The sequence below is a fragment of the Lactuca virosa genome, chromosome 8 (genome assembly GCF_052849685.1).
Source record: "Lactuca virosa cultivar CGN04683 chromosome 8, Lactuca_virosa_CGN04683_v6, whole genome shotgun sequence".
Lineage (NCBI taxonomy): Eukaryota > Viridiplantae > Streptophyta > Magnoliopsida > Asterales > Asteraceae > Lactuca > Lactuca virosa.
Genome location: NC_136433.1, coordinates 320,137,288 through 320,158,680, shown reverse-complemented (window position 1 = coordinate 320,158,680; position 21,393 = coordinate 320,137,288). Strand labels below are relative to the sequence as shown.

Below are 21,393 nucleotides of genomic sequence, written 5' to 3'. Positions count from 1 at the left end.
TTCATTCGATGATGAGGGATCAGAAATAATTGAGAAGCAATCCAAAAGAGTTCTGTTGAAATCTGAACGCAAGGGAGAGATGTATCCTTTAAATCTCAACCCAATTCGAGGAAAACCAGCAATATGCCTGCTGTCAAAGGCGAACACTGATGAAAGCTGGTTATGGCATCGACGCCTATCGCACCTGAACTTCAAAGACATTACTAAGTTGGTGCTTGGTGATCATGTTCGAGGCCTTCCTCTTCTCAAGTTTGATAAGGAACACCTGTGTGCAGCATGCGAGATGGGCAAACAAAGCAGAAAGAGCCATCCTACACATATCAATACAAAGATTGTTGAAGCTCTTGAACTTCTGCATATTGACTTATGTGGACCTTCGGCTATCGAAAGCTTCGGTGGTAGTAAGTTCATTCTTGTCATAGTAGATGATTTTTCACGCTTCACCTGGGTTTTCTTTCTTAAACAGAAATCAGACGCAACTCCCAAGTTGAAGACGTTTATCAAGCAAGTGGAAGTGCAGTTGCGAAAGCTAGTGAGGAACATTAGAAGTGACAATGGGCTTGAATTCAAGAATAAAGATTTTGAGGATTTTCTGGCTGAAAAGGGGATATCTCACAACTTCTCGGCCCCCTATACACCACAACAGAATGGAATTGTTGAAAGACGAAACCGTTCCTTGTGTGAGGCAGCCCGAACCATGCTAAGCTTCACTTCTCTTCCGCTATACTTCTGGGCCGACGTAGTTGCAACCACGTGCTATACTCAGAACCGATTCTTACTTAACAAACGATTCTCCATCACTCCGTATGAGATTCTGAACAACCGAAAGCCCAATGTTAAGTTTTTCCACGTGTTCGGTTCAAGGTGCTTCATTTTCAACTCAAAAGAGAACCGAAAGAAATTCGACGTCAAAGCCGATGAGGGAATTTTTCTTGGTTATTCTCTCACTTCAAAGGCATACAGAGTTTTGAACAAACGCTCCAAACGGATTGAAGAAACATACTATGTCACCTTTGATGACAACTACAGGAAGAAAGTTCAAAGAAGCGAAAGTGCCTTGGGGGAAATATTTTCTGAATCAGGACAAGTCTCGGTTCCCATTTCCAACTTGTTTGAAGAGTACATAAGACTATTTGATGAACCAGAGAAGGCTGTACACTTAGAGGCTAAAGCAGAAGACAACAAAATCGACAATCTGAAGAAGATCATTGATGAAGCTGCAAAAGAAATGGAAAATGAACCTCCCAAACCGACTGGTGGTCAACCCTCAACCGACCCTCCAAACAACGACTCAACGTTCACGGGGGAGGGTTCATCTGTACCTAAAACAACCGATAGTCCAGTCGAGGGGGAGAATCCAACTCCAACAGAGGAGGAGAATCCTGAACCTGACAAGGGATACGCTTCGCCATTTGAGGGGGGGAATGAGAATACAAATAACGAAGGTGATCAATCAGAAATTGAAGAAGAGGTAAATGCAGAGTTGGATCCTGCCTATGACCCTAATTATCCTCCACTAACGAAATGGACTAAGGATCATCCCAAAGAACAAATTATTGGTGAATCATCCGAGCGAGTTCTCATACGTTCTCAATTGAAAGCGAAACAAACTACATTATTCTCTAATGTTGAATTCTGTATGTTTAATTCGTTTGTCTCCAAAATCGAACCGAAGACGGTTAATATTGCACTTGATCACGCTGATTGGGTATAAGCAATGCAAGATGAACTCTATGAGTTTGAACGTAATCGAGTTTGGAGGCTGATTCCCACTCCAAAGGATGCTTCAGTGGTCGGCTTAAAATGGGTCTTCAGGGTTAAGTTGGATAAAGAGGGCAACGTCATACGCAATAAGGCTCGGTTGGTGGTGAAGGGATATTGCCAAGAAGAGGGGATAGACTATGAGGAAACCTTCGCTCCTGTAGCAAGGTTGGAATCAGTTTGAATCTTTCTGGCATATGCTGCTCATAAAAACTTCGAAGTTTTCCAAATGGACGTGAAATGTGCTTTCTTAAATGGAGAACTAGAAGAAACGGTGTATGTTGAACAACCACCTGGGTTCGTGAACGAGAAATACCCTGATCACTGCTATGTGTTGGATAAAGCTGTATATGGTCTGAAGCAAGCACCAAGGGCCTGGTATGAAACTTTAACTCACTTTCTTAAAATGTCAAAATTCAAGCAAGGTTCGGTTGACCCAACCTTCTTCCGAAAGTAAGAAGGCGAACATCTAATGATAGTTCAGATTTATGTCGATGACATCATCTTCGGCTCCACGAATCCTAGCTTAACGGCTGAATTCAGGAAGTTGATGGAGACTAAATTTGAAATGAGCACAATGGGTCCGATTAATTTTTTCCTTGCTTTGAATATAAGACAGGGTAAAGAAGGCATTTTTATCAACCAGGAGGCCTACACGAAGAACTTGCTAGCAAAGTTCGGTATGACGGGAGATTCGAAAGTGAAGGTTCCTATGGCGTTTGGCACAAAGTTAACACCGTCTCTGGAAAAACCTGCTGTTGACGTAACGCTCTATCGTCAAATGATAGGGTCTCTTATGTATCTAACAGCTAGTAGACCAGACATTATGCTTTCTGTTTGTTATTGTGCCAGGTTTCAAGCAAATCCAAGAGAACCTCACATGGTGGCAGTGAAAAATATTTTCCGTTATCTGAAGCGAACCTCTTCTCTCGGTCTTTGGTACCCTGCTAGATCCGGATTCTTTGTTCAACCGTTTTCTGACGCCGATTTTGGAGGATGTGGTCTGGACCAAAAGAGCACAACAGGTGGATGCCAATTCCGTGACGGTAAACTTGTTAGCTGGCAGTCCAAGAAGCAAACTTGTGTGTCTCTTTCAACAGCCGAAGCTGAGTACATAGCTGCAGCATCCTGTACCTCACAACTGATATGGATACAAAGCCAACTAAGAGAGTACGGACTAAGTATGAAGAAAATACCTCTCTATTATGACTCTGAAAGCGTGATAAGAATATGTCACAATCCATTGCAACACTCAAAGACAAAGCATATTGCACTGAGATACCATTTCATCAAGGACCATGTAGAAGATGGGAACGTGGAAGTACATTTCGTTCGGTCCTCTGATCAACTAGCTGACATCTTCACTAAAGGCTTACCAGAAGCAAGCTTCAATAAAATTTTACAAGGTTTGGGAATGATGGAAGCAGAGTCGGTACCGAACCCTCAAACCTCTCTCTAAAAAAAATTAGACAAGCGAAATAGAGCGAACGCTCGGTCTATTTCGGTTCCGGATTTTTCGGGAACCGAAATGAACCGAACGCTCGGTCTATTTTGGCTCCATAATTTTTGGGAACCGAAATGAACTGAACGCTCGGTCTATTTCGGCTCCGGAATTTTAGGGAACCGAAATGAACCGAACGCTCGGCTTATTTCGCTTCATTCTTTTAAGGTTTGGTTTCGGCTGTATAGTTTGTAAACTCATTTTTAAATCTTTCTCTTACTCTATTTTCTCTTTGTTTTTTTCATTTTTATTCCAAGAGTGTTTAATATTAATTTCATATTGTTTATTTTTCTGTTTTAATTATTTTTCAGAAACTTCAAAAATCCAAAAATATTTTTTTTATTTATCAGAAACTTCAAAAGTCCAAAAATATTTTTCCGAAAGATTTTATCTTTTGTTTTTCTTAATTGTTTTTTTTGTTTTGTTTGTTTTGTTTGTGTGGTTTGTTTGTTTGCTAATTCTCTTTGCTAGGTACCAAGTACATCATTGCTACATAAATTGGAGATAGGGCAGGTATGATTATTTTGATATGAACTAGTTAAGTGTCCCTAGAATCATGCTGCTGCATGTAGACTGAAGCCTCTAAGACTAGGAGCAAGGCCTTAATGATTCGATCTATACCTATCGTTTCTTCCCAATCAGGCTGATAAATCCACTCTCAAGTCATGAGCTACCTTACTCTTCTCAAATGAGTTAAGAGTTTACTGCTTTGTCACGTTTATATAGCAGAGGTACTTTCGGTTCTTAAACCACCTGCTTTACATTCTCCATCTACTTTCGGTTCAACACGGTAACCCTTGAAACTCTTAGATATTACCACTGAGGTTTATGGTTGCACCAAATCTGTGTTTATGATCTTAGATGCGTACACCACGTGCTAAGTGAGACCCAAAATCCAACACCAACAATGAATTGACGGTGAATATTTATATTCAAGATCTCACTTGTTACCTAAAGAAATCTCATTTTATTTTTTGAATGGTCTTTTATGAAATTGTCTAACACCAAGGCATTTCTTCCCAAAAAGATCCAGTATATTTTTGTTTTTGAGATTTTTATAGCATCTTTAGTCACAACAAATTATATCCAACCTACTTGTTCAACAGACCACATCGGTCTCACAAGTACTTCATCCAACGTTCGGTCTTATGTTAAGAATCGATGTTCGGTTGAAGATAAGCCAACCTTTAGACTATTATTTAAAAGAAGCCTTTCGGTGTTTCTTTACAAACACCCGGAATCATGTGCATTATGTCTTCTTAAAGACATCACTTACATCCTATACACATTTTGCTTTATTTCTTTATTTTTAGCACACTCTTACACGAAAATACTTTGTGATTTCCCAAAATTCTGGTTGATGTTCTTTATGGCTCGTTTAAAGTTTCTTTTAGGCGCAAAAATGGTTCTTATAACATTTGGAGCGAAAGTGAATTTGAAAAGACGATAAGTGGATAAGATTTTGGGTGCGTGAATTTGAACAGTTCCTAAACCCACGCTTTATGACGTCTATCTGGGGTAACCAACCTGTCACATCGCGCTTTTTCAGGCGACGTTTCAGTGATCGTATCATCATCACGAAGATACTTTCTCTCTCCTGGCAACGGTACATAAAGGGTTTCTCGCACAAATTGTAACTTCTTACCTTCTTCAAACTCTCTCAAATACACAAGGCGATCTGCAACTGTTCATCTTCATCCTTATATCAACAATGGCGGAATCATCATCTGCTCAAGATCAAACTGCTTCATCCCCATTGCTTGTGATCAAACCTAATCAGAACTTGATCATTCGACTTAACCCCTTCTTGTATGATTCGTACATGCTCCACGTTGTTGAATGTCTCAAGTACTCTCCTCTGGTTATCGCACTCACGCAGATGGAATCTGTTCCAATGTCTCTACTATCCCAAGTCTATTCTACTGCAACCTATGACAAGAACAAGGAGAGGATCTATTTTCAAATCTTCTCTCACAAGGCATCGATTTCGAAAGGGCGATTTTGTTCCCTGTTAAAGCTTGTCGTCGATGCTTCTGTTATCTCTCCTGATTTCGTCACCACAAGCCAGCTGTTTACAATGCTTTATGAGATGGGGTACACTGATGTTCTTACCACCGTGACGAAGTTTAAGAAATCATGTTTGCCGCCGGAATGGAATGGGTTACTTACTCTTCTCAACAAGGGTTTAGCGGAGAGGGTTGCTGGGTCAGATGGTACCAGTAAGGCTTTTCTAACCATTCTCTATGGTCTCAACAATGGCATCAACCTCGATTATGGGTCGATTATTTCGTCGCAACTGGTGCAAAGTCTCAACACATCGACGAGACATTCAGAGATTTCTTGTGGTCGTTTCTGGACCATCGTCACCCGGAGGGCCATTGACACTTTACAGATTCCAGTCATGAAGGATGCATTGGTCTCCTCTGTGGCTACTTTTCACACGAAAAAGATCATCTTCTCAGATGCCACCAAGTTCTTTCACATTGGTTCAATACCTGAAACGATGCACATGTGTGTATCAAGCGAAAGTAAAGTGATGGCTGACTACCGAAAGCTTACTCTAAAAGGACCAAGAGAACTGACACCTGAACAACAAGCTGCTTTGGATGTTGTGGAGAAGCCGCCAACCGAGGAAAAAGGGCAACTACCAGGAAAGTGGCAACCGAAGGTCCTTCGTCTAAGCCTGTCAAAAAGCGAAAGGCTGAAAAGGCTGCTTCTTCAGCTCCAAAGAAAGTTAAGAAGATGGCAAGGAAATCCAAAAGTCCCTCTCCTTCGAGCTCAGACCATGATGGGGAGCGATCGACAGATGAGGAAGAAGAAGTTCTGCCTCATGGTTCACCAAGAGGTAATACACCTCCTCGTTCTCCAACTCCTACTGAACAACTTCATGACAAGATTCCAACTCCTCCTCTATCTCCACCGAAAACTACTGTTCCAGTTTCGGTTGCTCCCATACCACCACCTCCTACATCTCAAACCACCACTTCTGTGCCACCACCACCACCAGTTAGTACGATACCAATCTCTACCACTCCTTTACCACCTCCTATCTTTTCACATGTAACTGCCACCACTACAACCGAACCTCCAGTAAACGTCAACGTATCTGATACGGGGGCTAATACTGAAACCGAACCTCCTGTTACATCCAAGCCTCTTTCACCCTCACCCTCAACAGATTCTGGAGATACTCTCGGTGGTGCCAATCTTGAGTTTGACTCAAATTATTACAGTCCTTATCGGATTCCCACTGTTGAAGATGAAGATGCTCCCGTCACCAGACAACAAGTACATGGTCTTGATGAAAAGCTTGATCAATTGATTGCCTATACTAAGACGTATAACGATGTGGTGCTCAAGGCTTTTTTGGACACCGCTTTTGAGCAATATACAGGGGCCATTGACAAATCGACGCAGGTCGTTGAAGATTCAACCTCTTCTTTCCAGAAGGCTACAACTGAAGTTGCAGAACTTATTCACAGTTCCAATATTTTTCTTGAATCCCTCAAGATTCATGCTGATAAGATTGCAACTAAAGTGAACGCTTCAGTTGACTCTTTATCAAAGTCACTTCAAGAGGAGCAAGCAAAATTCGAAAATGTTCGTTCTTCAATTCAAGCTGAGAACACTTCTCTTCTAAGCTCAGTGAATTCTCGCCTTGAAACACTCCATCCTGATTTAGCTAAGGAGAGTACTTTAAGGGAGGATCTTGCACGTCAAACCTCTACCATTGAAGTTCAGAAAGTTCGATTGGCTCAAGCTGAAAGGGAGATTTCATTGTTAAAGACTGAGCGGGCTGTTTTCCGAAGTTGTGCTGGTGATGTTCAGAATATGCTAAACAATATTCTTAGTGCTCATGATCCGATTCTTACCCTCACCATCCGGAATCATCTGACTTCCAAGCTTCTTCCTGCCCTTGCACTTTTACATGAGATGAAGGGTGTTTCGGAGAGATTCGTACCTCCAAAACAAGGGGGAGAAGGTGTTCAGGCAACTCAACCGAAAGTCACTGTCAAAACAGAACCGAAGGGTAATGAAGCTTCGGGTTCTGGAAATCAAGATAAGAAGAAGGAACTTGCTGATGATAGTGATGAAGAAGAAACAATTGCCGAAGCCCTGAAACGAAAGAAAAGGGATAAGGAATTGGATGAAACCCTTCGGGTTGCGAAGGAAGCAGAAGAGAGGGAGCGAAAGAACAAGGAAGAGCAAGATGCCTTAAATTGCAAAAAGGCCTTGTTTCCTCTTTGGACTAAGGAAACGCTCATCAAAGAAGCAATAGAGTTTCCAAGCGTGTACTGGCTGGAACCTGTAGCTTCGTTTGATTGTGAGAATTCGAGGGACTCTCAGTTTGATATGCCTATAACACGAAAGGCATTTACTTTTCCCTGCTTTGATTCGACTGTTCAAGTTCCCTCACCTCACCCTCAGGTTGATCGTGAACTTATCGATTTTTATCTCAAGTTCGGTCAGCCTCAGTACCTGACTTGGAGTGCTCAGAAGATTATAACTGTCAAGGTGCTGAAACCTTCACCTGCAGGGAAGTTTATTAATGTCAATTTCAAAATCACCCGAGGTTCAGACAACTCGGTTTCTGTTATATCCCTGGCAGATCTTCCAAATTTGAATCCTCATGATTGGATCTTGTTGTTTAACATATTGCTCACCAATGCGAAAGAATATGAGCCGATCCTAGATCATCTGAAGAGGATGTTGGCTTCTTATATCCATGAAGTTGATGCCATGGATCAAGATATTGCTAAAGTTTTGAAGAAGAAACCCAATGTAAAGCCAACTGCAAAACCTGGAGATGTGAACAAAATGAAGATGGGTCAAATTGATTCTAAACATCTCACAGTGATGTTCACAAGAGGCGAAGCCAACATATTTCTTTTCGCTCTTGTTGATAAGCATTTGTTCTCAAATGACTGCTTGGAGCATATTATTAATATCATTCATCGATGCAAGCAGAACACTGAGGTGGACAAGAAGAACTTCACGGACATGCTTCGGTGGTATATCACTTTTCGTCATACTCTACTAGCCATTATACTGAAGGTGTTCAAGACTGTCAAGAAGTCTTCTATAGCTCAACCGAACTGAGCTTTCGGCTCCATTGACGCAAAGGGGGAGATTGTTGGGTATTTTATGTTGCGTCATGGGCTTAGTTTTGTATATCCGGATTGGGCTTGTCCATCCGTGATTGTTAAGTAGGGTTAAGCTATAAATAGTGCATGCATGAATGCATTAGATACGGTCGTGATTATTATTATTATTGCTTTGTAACCCTAAACACCTCTACAGTCGAAGTTCTTAATCGAGCTCTTCTGAGGTGTTGAAGCTTAATCATTCGACATCAGTTAAACCATTCCTGTGTTCTTCATTATGTCATTTATTGTTTTTCTGCTTAGAATCTATCGATCCTACTAGAACTTTGTTCTAACAGGAAGCTTGTGGGACTGTTGCTCATCAAGTGTTGAAGCTAGATTTGCATTTTGGAGGCCCTTTAGGGGTGTTTTGAAGGATGTACGGCCACACATGGGTGTATGGCCGTACACTCCTTTTGATCTTGAGTTTTGGTCGTTTTTAGGGTATTAATCAAGTGTTCCTTACATGTACTAAGCATAGGAAAGGAGTACTTACGATTTGGAGGCTCAGGAGGGTTCACAATCACCAAGAACAACTGTATGTTCTTGGTGGTCTTGGTGAAATGGATGAAGATTTGAAGATCTATTCAAAATATGGTTTCCATGGATGAAATCAAAGGGTGTTACTAGGTTAAGAAGAATAACAACTAATCAAAATGGAAGAAAGGCTTACATTCTTGAAGATCAGGGTGAAATGCTTGATGATAGTTGAGAGAAAACTCGAGTTCTTGACTTGGAAACTGAAGAAATGAATTAGAAACGAAGGGATACCATACTTGTGGAGGGGGTGTACGGCCAACATAGGTGTACGACCTCACACACATGTGTACGGCCGTACACTCCCTCAAATGGAGTGTTCGACTCGATTTCAACGCGAAGAACTTACGCAACTCAATCCTATACTCAATGCTTGAATGTACTGAGCTTAGAACCCTTAATCAGACTCTAAACAATGCTAACTGATAGTAGGAACGGGTCTGACACTTAGTTGAATTGAATGGCTGGACTTACGAGGAAAAAAATTTCGGGTTGTCAGAAAAATCGGGTCAAGTACATACCAAATACAGTTATGGACTTAGACACTAATCCAACAGTCTCCCACTTGGATAAGTATAATAACTATAGATTCAAGTACGACTTCAAAATCCGATTAGCAATCGTAGCTCTCAAAAGCCGCCGTCGAACTCTGGCTCGTCCTTCAGATAAGGGATCGTACAGTCCTCCGTTCTCAAGATATCGTGCGGACAAATACATGGAACATAGTCATACTTATTATCTAGCAGTTTGTTTCTCAATCTCTGATTTGTCTGACATAGAACTTAACTGAACACATCAACTCAGTCCTGACCGGGCCCGACACATAAGTCAAACCAAATCATCGAGGGGCCCAGATATCGCTTTTACCCTCTTAGGATAAAAGGAACAGATAAAATTCAACTTATATGCATTTACTATTCACTCATCAAATCATGCACAACAATGCGTTTTATAACATCAATTTACTGATGCGTTTACACATTATCAATGCATAACCAACTCGCAAACAATAAACCATATATCTATGTTTAAAGACCATACGATATTATCTTCTTACGATCACTCGTGATAAATTCCATGAAGTGATACAAGTAAGCGTGGGTTTAATCCAATGCTCAAATCTTATTTCATAAGAACTCATGAACGTTGCAGCAAAATTTTGCTATGTCTAATACACTTTAGACAGTCTACAACCAATTCACAACAGTCTTCTTTCATATCTACTTCCAACATATGAACGACTGTGGACTGTTCAAATAATCTTATTATTCAGGAAGTCAAAACATGAAAAGTGAAACAATAGGTAAATAATTAACACAAGACAGTAACTATACTTATAAATAATACTCCTTTATTTAATCATCAAATATTAATTACAATTTATCTATTACACGTTTCAAAACTATCTAATCACTAAAATTTATAACGTCCTTCAACCCAATGCTCCTAGCGTGCTGCAAGTGCTTAACCCTACTCAGTCCTTTCGTAAGGGGATCTGTTGGGTTCTCTTCTGATGATATCCTCTTTACTACGAGAAGTCCCTCTTCTACCCAATGTCTAATAAAGTGATATTTCCTGTTGATATGCCTAGATCTGCCATGATTCCTCGGTTCCTTGGTTAAGGAAACCGCACCTTCGTTATCACATAAAATTTCCATAGGCTCCTTTATGGCTATGTACGCTGATTCGCACGTTGAATCAGCTACGGTCTCTTGCTTGGAACTTTTCCTAGTCACTGCCCCTCCATTAAGAGTAAAGACCCAGCCTGACTGAGATCGGTAATTATCTCGGTCTGTCTGAAAACTGGCGTCACTGTACCCTCGTACTCTTAAGTCATCACTCTCACCGAGGATAAGAAACCATTCATTGGTCCTCCGAAGGTACTTAAGAATATTCTTGACTGCGGTCCAATGGGCTCTACCAGGGTTCCCTTGATATCTGCTGACCATGCTCAAAGCGAAGGCCACATCAGGGCGAGTACAAGTCATAACATACATGATCGAGCCAACTGCGGAAGCGTAAGGTACTCGAATCATCTCTGCTATCTCGGTTTAAGTACTCGGCCTTTGAGTCTCACTCCATTTGGTATTGCTTTGGATCGGTAACTCCCCCTTCTTGGAATTCTCCATACCAAAATGTTTTAGTACCTTATCCAAGTAAGTATTTTGACTAAGTCCTATTAGCCTTTTACTCCTGTTTCTCACTATCCTTATTCCCAGAATATAGGCAGCCTCTCCGAGGTCCTTCATAGAGACGCACTTCCCAAGCCAGGACTTAACCTCCTGCAGGGTTGGGATGTCGTTTCCTATGAGAAGTATGTCATAAACGTACAATACGATGAAGCTAATTATACTCCCACTGGCTTTGACATATACACTGGACTCATCTTCGCTCCGCAGGAAGCCAGACTCTTGGACTTTCTCATCGAAACAAAGATTCCATCTGTGAGATGCTTGTTTCAATCCATAAATGGATTTCTAAAGCTTACACACTCTATTAGGATGCTCTGCATTTACAAAACCCTCTGGCTGACTTATGTAAACATCCTCAGCCAACTTCCCATTAAGGAAAGCGGTTTTGACATCCATTTGCCATATTTCATAGTCATGAAATGCAGCAATGGCTAGCATTACCCTAGTAGACTTTATCTTCGCAACTGATGAGAAGGTCTCATCATAGTCAACTCTAGGAATTTGAGTAAAGCTCTTCGCAACCAATCGCGCCTTATAAGTGTGTACCTTCCCATCCATGTCGGTCTTCTTCTTGAAGATCCATTTGCACCCGACCGTCTTACGACCTGGCACATTCTCAACCAAATTCCAAACTTGGTTGTCATACATAGACTGAATCTCGCTGTCCATAGCTTCTTTCCATTTTGCAGACTCCGGGCCTGCCATGGCTTCCTTGTAGCTGTTAGGTTCATCCAAATTTACTAGTGTACTATCACTAATAAATGTATCACCTTCAGTAGTAATATGAAAACCATAAAACTCCGGTGGAACACTAACTCTACTGGAACGTCTAAGAGGTAGGGACTCGTCAACATGTTCAACAGGAGTTTCCTCCTCATGTTGAACGCCAGTGTTAGAGTTTCCTTCATCGTTCGATTCTTGAAGCTCTTCAAGATCGATTTGCCTCCCACTGTCTCCTTGGCTTATGAGTTCTCGCTCTCGGAAAACCCTCTCCTCGTAACGAAGACAACATTGTCACTCGCTCTATAGAAGAGATATCCAAAGGACTTCTGTGGATAGCCGATGAAAATACACCGCTCACTATGAGGTTCGATTTTGTCGTGAGTCTCTCGTCTTACGAAGGCCTCGCAACCCCAAACCTTGATATGTGCCAACGAGGGAGCTTTCCCTGTTTACATCTCGTGAGGTGTTTTGGCAACCTTATTTGTAGGAACTAGGTTATGGATATGGGCGGCAGTCTCTAAGGCATACCCCCAGAATGAGATAGGGAACGAAGCACGACTCATCATGGAACGAACCATGTCCAACAAGGTTCGATTACGCCTCTCAGCGACACCATTCAACTACGGTGTCCTAGGTGGCGTCAATTGCAAAACGATTTCGTATTCCTTGAGGTAGTCGTGGAATTCAAGACTAAGGTACTCACCACCTCGATCGGATCGGAGCATATTAATCTTCATGCCCAGCTGATTCTCCACTTCCTGCTTAAACTCTTTGAACTTTTCAATGGTTTCTGACTTGTGCTTGATTAAGTAGATATAACCATATCTGCTATAATCATCGGTAAAATTCACATAAAAGCGGCTTGCATCCCTTGTGGTGGATCTAAAGGGCCCACAGACATCGGTGTGTATGAGGTCCAATAAACCCTCACCCCTTTCACAAGTACCAGTGAAGGGTGACTTGGTCATCTTTCCAAGTAAACAAGACTCACGTCATCGTCCCTAAGGTCGAATGACTCCAACACTCCATCCTTTTGGAGTTGGCTATGCGTTTCTTGTTGACATGTCCAAGACGACAATACCACAAACATGCTTTATCCAAATCATTGGAAGAATCGATATACAACACATAATTTCCTAAGTTGTCTACAACCATCACCGTTTCATATATTCCATTACAAGGAAATGCTTTAAAATAGAAAAACCATTAAAGAAAGCATTAAGAAAAACCATTAAAGAAAGCATTAACAGAACCCTTTTCATTATCAAACGAAAATCTAAAACCTTGTTTATATAAACCATGAAAAGAAATGACGTTTCTTGCCATTTCTGGCGAATAGCAACAATTATTCAACTCTAGTCCTAACCCACTAATAAGCACTAAAGAGTAAACTCCAATCTTGGTGAAAACCACACCCTGTATCGAGAACCCAAGAAATAGCATGCGATGAGTTATTAGATTGAATAGTATAAGTACCTGCATAGGATGGTTTTATCTTTCCATCCTTGATGTCCTGCAGATACTAGGGGCAGCTTCGTTTCCAATGCCCTTTCTCATGGCAGTAGTAGCACTCTGCATCCTTCGGGTTGGAGGAGGGTACAGTGGAACCAACCTTGGTTCCACTAGAAGAAGTTCCATCTTGGGACTTTCCCTTGTGGTGGCTCTTGGAAGGAGCCTTCCTCTTCTTACCCTTCCCCTACCCAATAGCCAAGATGGGATCAGCGACAGTAGGAGTTGATGCAACAGATTTATGCTTGAGGTTGCTCTCAGAAGTCCTCAGCAAGCCTTGAAGCTTGCTCAAAGTGACCTGTTCCTTGTTTATGTGGTAGGTCATGCGGAACTGGTTGTAACAAGGAGTTAAAGAGTGAAGACTGATATCAATCGCCAGCTCCTCATCGAAGTTAACATTTAACTTCAGCAGGTGGTCGACATATCTCTGCATTTTCTGTAGGTGGACAGTGACAGACTCTCCGTCCCTCATCTTGGTAGTGATCATCCAAGTGATGATCTCATACCTCTCCTGCCTGGCACTTTGGTGGTACCTGTCCAGTAAATTTTGATGCATCTCATAGGGGTAGAAGTCCTCGTAGGACTTTTGGAGTTTGGAAGTGATAGTCGCGAGCATAATGCAATGGACTTTCGTAGCATCGTGCTCGTGGGTCTCAAAGGCAGTGATCTCCTCGGGAGTAGCAGTGTTGACATTCACCTCTTTCAACTCCTTATCGAGGACATACTCCTTGTCCTCGTAGCGGGTAACCATTCAAATGTTGCGGATCCAATCATTGAAATGGGTCCCATTGAAAATCACCCTCCCACACAAATTCATGAGTGAGAATAAGTCGGAAGAGTTCAAGCCAGAAGCGTTGTTGTTGTTTGAGGTAGAGATCTGAAAAAGAAGAGAGAGAAAGTTTGACTAGATAAGAATCCCCAATTAAACACCCAAATGAGAAATTAGGGCTAGGACCCAACAATATTATTCACAATTTAGAATAGGGATGTCGTAATCTAAATCGCATATAATTTGAAGGTAAGTGAATGACGATTCACTAATTTCCACCATGAAAACAAAAACAAGAATTAAGTTTTAAATGTATTGAAACTCCTAGATCTTTTGAGATTCATTGAACTTTTCAATGGCATGTTTAAATCTCGATATGCCCTTCAAGTTTGTGACTGGGATACCGAGGATCACAAACACGGTGTAAATAACCATGCAAATGTACTTTGTGCCCTCAATGTTACAGTCACCTAATCAATGTGCCAATTAGCCACACACGCTCCATTGATCTATGACAAACATTGAGTCACCCTTTTCCACCTTTGCTAGACCCAAATTAGTGTGCCGGTTAACCACACATGCTCCACTAACGTCTTGGCTAGGGTACAAAGTGTAATTTCACGGAATAGCATCATTTTTACATTTTTCCTAAAGTAACTAAGATTGGGAATTTTATATAAGAAAACATTTAGTTACTTTATTAATCATTATAATTTTAATGAGGAATTAGTTGCCCTATCCTACCCGTTCGGCTAACGAACCTCCACCAATCAAGGAAGCGGTGGGTGAGAGTGGACACCCATTAAACTGTTATTTTATAGGAAGCAACCTTATACCCCCCTTATAGATCGGTTTCGTGAATGAGGTCTACTAACGGTAAGACTAGCCATGTTCTTATACATATATAATAATTAATCCTTAAATATTACCATAGTATAAGGATTGAATTTTAACTTTTAAAACTCTAGGGGTTTTAGAATTTAAATGTTTCAAAATTAAACTTTTAATCAAAACTTAAATTCCAAAACTTGAGGGCAAGTTTTGAAACTTTTCAAAACTTTCTACATCAAAATTCAAATAATTTAATTAAACAATTAATTGGTGATTATCTAATTTTGACCTAATCCAATTTCATGGCAAGATAATTCTTTCAAATAATTCAAATAATTAAAGTGTATCATATAAGGCAATAATTATCTAATAATTGACAATTATCTTCTATTTTGATAAGGATAATCACATCATATTAATAAAATTCGGATTTTATCAATCAAAAACATTTTTGGTAATTATCCCAAGTAAAAATAGGCCAAAATCCAGAAATTCCCTCTGTCTGACTCTCCGACTCGCCGAGTCACCATTTGGGCTCGTCGAGTTCAACAGGTGACTCGACGAGTTTGTCATGCAGAAAGCAGGAATTTCAATTTTAAGCAATGAATAATTATACAAAGCATCAAATACAATAGAAACCAATCAAAGCTCTGATACCACTCATGGGTTTTTGAGCAAATCATCAATCCTATGGTGCACATTTAAAACCCTGAAACCTTGAATCTAGGTTTATCTATTGTACATGCAAATTATCCAAGGCTTACAAACCCTAGATCGAGCATAAAAAATCCGAAAATAACAAATAAAACAAGTTTAGATGATTACCTTGATTGTTGCTTGAAGATCTTTAGCTTATGAGAACCTAGCACCTCAAATGTGATGCCTCTGATGGATCACAAACACCAAAGCAAGTTGAATGATCTTGGAGAGAGGGGATGAGAGGCTCAAAATCGGCTCTAAGACTTCTTAGGGTTTTTAGGTGCCGATTTTCTGAATCCCTGGGGGTCCTTATATAGTGGGGCTACTAGGGTTTTAGTCAAAACCCTAATTGGATAGCTTAGGCCTTAAGCAGTCCAATGGAACCTTCTGGAATATGGCCTTGGACGATTTCAATGTGGGCTTCCACCCTAATTTCGTCCACCCCTTTATCCTTATGATCCAAAACCCAAAATCCAATTATCTTATAATTGCTATTCCATTCCCCTAAGTTTAATTAATATCTTTTGATCACAAAATTAATTTATTAATTAGTTCTTGACCAATATGACTTCTCTTTTAATATATTACTCATATAATATATTAATAAACCATAATATCCTCTTTCTCCACTAATCATCCATTCAAGTAGCTCTGATGAAGGCAACCCAAAATGACCATGCTACAACCGGGTCAAGTACATACCAAATACAGTTATGGACTTAGACATTAATCCAACAATTAGGGGTTGTGGTATTATCTCACAACTTACTCCACCCGGAACACCAGAGCTTAATGGTGTCTTTGAGAGGAGAATCCAACCTTACTTGATATTATTTGATCCATTTTCCGCAGGAGTAGTCTCCCTTTATCTTTTTCGAATTATGCCTTACTCACTATAGCCCATGTCTTGAATATGGCACTAACTAAGAAATTAGACAAGACACCTTGTGAGATGTGGTATGGAAAAGCTCGATCCCTATGTTATATGAATGTTTGGGTTGTAAATCCTATGTTAGACAAGAGAACTCCATCAAAGTTGAGCCTAAGTCTACCAAATACATCTTTGTAGGATATCCTAAAGATTGTTTAGGATATTACATCTACATCCCTAGTGAGAATAAGATCATTATCTCACAAAAATCTGAATTCTTAGAAAGCAAGTTTCTAATGGATGAAGTAAGTAGGAGGCACGTGGAACTTGAAGAAAATCAACAACCACAACCCGATGCAACTCAAGTTGGAACTTGTACTAAACAAGAGTTTGTGGAGGATGTAGATATCATTACCCGCCAACCTATTGAAACACAAGGCATTCAGAGATTCGGTAGAATTCACCGGGAACCTGTGAGATGTGGATTTCTCATTGATGAATGATGATGAGCCCGTCAGCTACCAAAATGCAATGATAGATCTTGAATTGACAAATGGCTTGTGGCCATGAACACATCGATAAAATCCATGAGAGAAAACCAAGTTTAGGATTTGGTTGAACTTCCTCCCTATTGTAAGACTGTAGGGAGTAAGTGGGTCTTCAAGAAGAAGACTGGCATGGATGGAAAATTACAAATATTCAAAGCAGGACTTGTTGCTAAAGGATTCACTCAAACCGAATGAGATGATTATGATGAAACCTTTTCACCAGTCGCTATGATTAAATCTATTAGGATACTGATTGCCATAACTACATATTATGGCTATAAGATATGGCAAATGGATGTCAAAATCGATTTTCTAAATGGACACTTGGGAGAATATGTCTATATGGTTCAGCCTAAAGGTTTTATCGACCAAAATTATCATAATAAAGTATGTAAGCTCAAGAGATGCATTTATGGGTTATACCAAGCATCTCGAAATTGGAATCATTGTTTCGATGATGAAATCACAAAGTATGTTTTTTTTAGAAATGAAGATGAATCTTGTGTTTAGATGAAAACTAGTGGGAGCTATGTGACCTTCTTGGTCATGTATATAGATGACATACTTATCATGGGAAAGCACATTCTAACTTTACAAGGTGTAAAGGTAATAGGAAAGTGCTTCTCAACGAAGGAACTTGGTGTCACACCCCAAAACCGGAACGACGTAAACGTTCGGGGGCGGAGGACGTCATGTACAGTATCACAACAATGCATAATAGTAAACAAGCAACAACATCATCCATTACATTAATAATAATAATTTTAATACAAGTGTGTTCTGAAGTTTATAAGAAACCAAAATGTATAATCAAAATAAAAGATGAGTCTTGAATGTGCTCCATCTTCTCAAAACCTAGTCATCGGTACCTGTCTACTGGCGAACTGAGAATACAAGTTATTTTGAAAGCATAGATCAGCATTAAAGCTGGTGAGTTCATAAGTATTTTAATGTCATTGTTTGTATAAGTTTGAAGAATGTGTTTGTTGTAAAAGTATGTAAGTGTTTGATGTAAATGTATGTAAACTTCCTAGAAAATCCTATATGTTCTACTAAAGTAGTCTTCTACCAAGACTCAACTGTTCTCTATGTTTGTTCTTTTGTAAAAGTGTGAGTTTTCCCAAAGTATGACTATCATTACCAAAATATAGTTTCTCATTACCGTTTATGTGAGAAGATCACAAAGTGAATGAATTGGGAAAAATAAAGATGTACTGTAGTTTTATCTAGGTAACTACTAATGTACTAACTACCTTTAACTTGTTAGTTAATTAAGGTAAAATGTGATATGAGTGTAACCATACTCGATTGACCAGTAAAACACAACGTTCGAGACGTCGAAATGATATGACATTCGTCACCCGCAGACCTGCAGGTCCCACTGTAGTTACCAGCAAGGTGTAGGAGGGTCAGTCCCGTATAGATCTATACACAAATCCACGCTCTCCCTCCAGGAGACTCTGGGTACAAAACGTGACGCAGCAGTATATTGCCAAGCCATGAAGTAGTATCTCACATTAATGTTATGGTATTCTTGTATTTGTATAGTATGTACTAGTGTAGTGTATGTTCTCTCTGTCTAGTATGTAGTATGTTCTCTAGTGTATAGTGTGTAGTATGTATTGATTCTCGTTATAGTATGCTCTATCTGTTTCTCTTTATAGTGAGTATTGTTTCTCGTTATAGTATTCTCTATCTGCTTCTCTTTATAGTGAGTATTGTTTCTCGTTATAGTATGTACTGACTCATGTATGAACTGACTCTTTGTGTGTTTCATTGTTCTAGTAATAGTATTAGTGACTTCCTAAACTATACCTATTATAGTTTACTAGCAATGTTGTTTGTATGAATGAACATGTTTGTACACCTTTGCTACCCAAAGGTATTGAACTGAATGAAGGACTATTATATCTATATACATACACAAAATATATAACTAAGATTCACACGACCTTCGGACAAACAACCGATACCCTAAGTCCAGAACCAAACAAGGAACAAGAAGTAAGGTGAGCTATCAGTCCTAAGTCCTTTCAATCCTACTTATATAACTATATCTATATAGATATGCTTTTGACAAAATATAAGTTTAAAAGAGTTTGAGAAAGAGTTTTGCATATAAAAGAGTTTGTAAAATGATTTGAGGGAATTTGATTGATAACACAGTTTGAAGTATAAGAAATCCATTGTTTGATATTTATAAATCACATATGATTGATATAATAACTATATTGTTTCTACTTGTATTCTCCCCCATAAAAGCATTTAAAATCATTTAAAAGGTAAGTTAAAGGGGTATGAACTCACCTGTAGTGAGTAATACGAATGAAAGATCGGTTTGCATGATGCTAAGTGTCAAGTGAAGACTTGAGCACAACAATACCTAATAAGCATATAATAACACATATATGTATATAATTAGTGTTTAAAGAACTAATTATGCAAGGAAAGACACCCTAGGACATAGGAAACACTTAGATTGAAGTGTTAGAAGTACCAATGGTTGCATATAATGGGTGTATGGCCTCACCTTGGAGTGTACGGCCAGAATGGTATGTTTCTTGTGTGTGTACGGCCAGAGTGTACGGCCTAAGTGGGTGTGCGGCCGCACACTCATGGTGAAACATGCCATTGAGTGATTTAAAGTCTTATTAAGCATCTAGGAAGTGTGCTTTGACCAATGCTTAGCCTTAATGGAAGTTTGTTACCATTTTGGACCTTAAAAAGGGTGTGTACGGCCACACAAGGAGTGTACGGCCATACACGCTTGATGATCATGCAAAAATGGTCAAAATGGTATTCCAAGACTCTATCTTACATCCCCTAAGTGTTCTTGATCATGTGCTAGCATAAAACATGAGTTTGAAGCCTAATAACACTAAAAAAGGGGTGTACGACCACATGGGGTGTGTGCGGCCGCACACTCCTTCATGATCATGGTTTGGACGTTTTCTAAGGAGTATATTCAGTATGTAACAAGCAGAAGAAGGGTACTTATGATATAGAAGCGTTTAGGGGTGTTTGAGGTCCAACAACTTAGTAGGTGTTCTTGGTGTTCTTGGTGAAACTGAAGAACACTTGAAGATCTAAACAAAAGGAGTAATTTCATGGATGAAATCATAGATCCTTACTAGATTGTGTAATGCATTAACAAAACAAAGGAAGAAACACTTACAACTTGAAGATCTAGATGAAAAACGGATGATACTTGAGATAGAAGTTGATTTTTTGGCTTAGGAGTGTGAAAAGAGGTAAATGGAGGCTAAGACTCTCATTTATACATGAGAGTGTACGGTTGGGATGGGTGTACGGCGGTACACCCATGTGTGCGGCCGCACACACCTCATAAAGGGTTGTTTGGCTCAATTGAAAGGTGTTGAACTCAAATACACTCGTCCCTAGCCTCATACCTTGGTTATACTAGGCTTTGAACACTCAAATTGACTCTAAACAATGCTAGAAGATAGCAAAAACGAGTCTGACCTTGATTGATTTGAATAACTGTACAAGATAGAAATTCCAGGTTGTCACATCATCCCCCTGTTAGAGAGAATTTCGTCCCGAAATTAAAGTTTAACAAATAAGCTATTACAAATAACTAAACGAAAAGATGAGGGTATTTCAGTTTCATTTGATCCTCGCGCTCCAAAGTGAATTCAGGTCCTCGCTTGGCATTCCAGCGAACCTTCACTATCGGGATATGGCTTTGCTTCGTTTGCTTGACCTCTCGATCCATGATCTCTACAGGTTCTTCCACGAAGTTGAGGCTCTCGTTGATCTCGATCTCGCCGAGTGGGATTACAAGAGTCTCGTCGGACAGACACTTTTTCAAGTTCGAGACGTGGAAAGTAGAATGTACGTTACTGAGTTCGCGAGGTAGTTTGAGTTTGTAAGCTACAGGGCCGATTCTGGCAAGAATCTCGAAAGGCCCTACGTATCTTGTATTTAGCTTTCCATGCTTTCCGAAGCGTATTAAGCCCTTCCAGGGTGAGACCTTCAATAGAACACGGTCGCCCACCTGGAATTCCAACAGTTTCCTTCTCTTATCTGTGTAGCTTTTCTGTCGGTATCTAGAGGCTTTCATTCATTCACGAATCTGAACGATCTTCTCTGTCATTTCCCGAATGATTTCCGGACCTGTGAGAGTGCTGCCAGGAACTCGTCCTTTAGCTAACTGTGTGTCGCCCACCTCAGCCAAGCACAGAGGGGTTCTGCACTTACGACCATATAGGGCTTCAAATGGAGCAGCCTTTATGCTCGTGTGATAACTATTGTTGTAGGAAAACTCGACAAGGGGTAAGTGAGTAT

General features: G+C 40.0%; 1 pseudogene; it reads left to right on the top strand.

The window, feature by feature from the left end:
- Window positions 1–224: 224 nt before the first annotated feature.
- Window positions 225–17,040, top strand: LOC145131736 (uncharacterized; annotated as a pseudogene).
- Window positions 17,041–21,393: the final 4,353 nt, after the last annotated feature.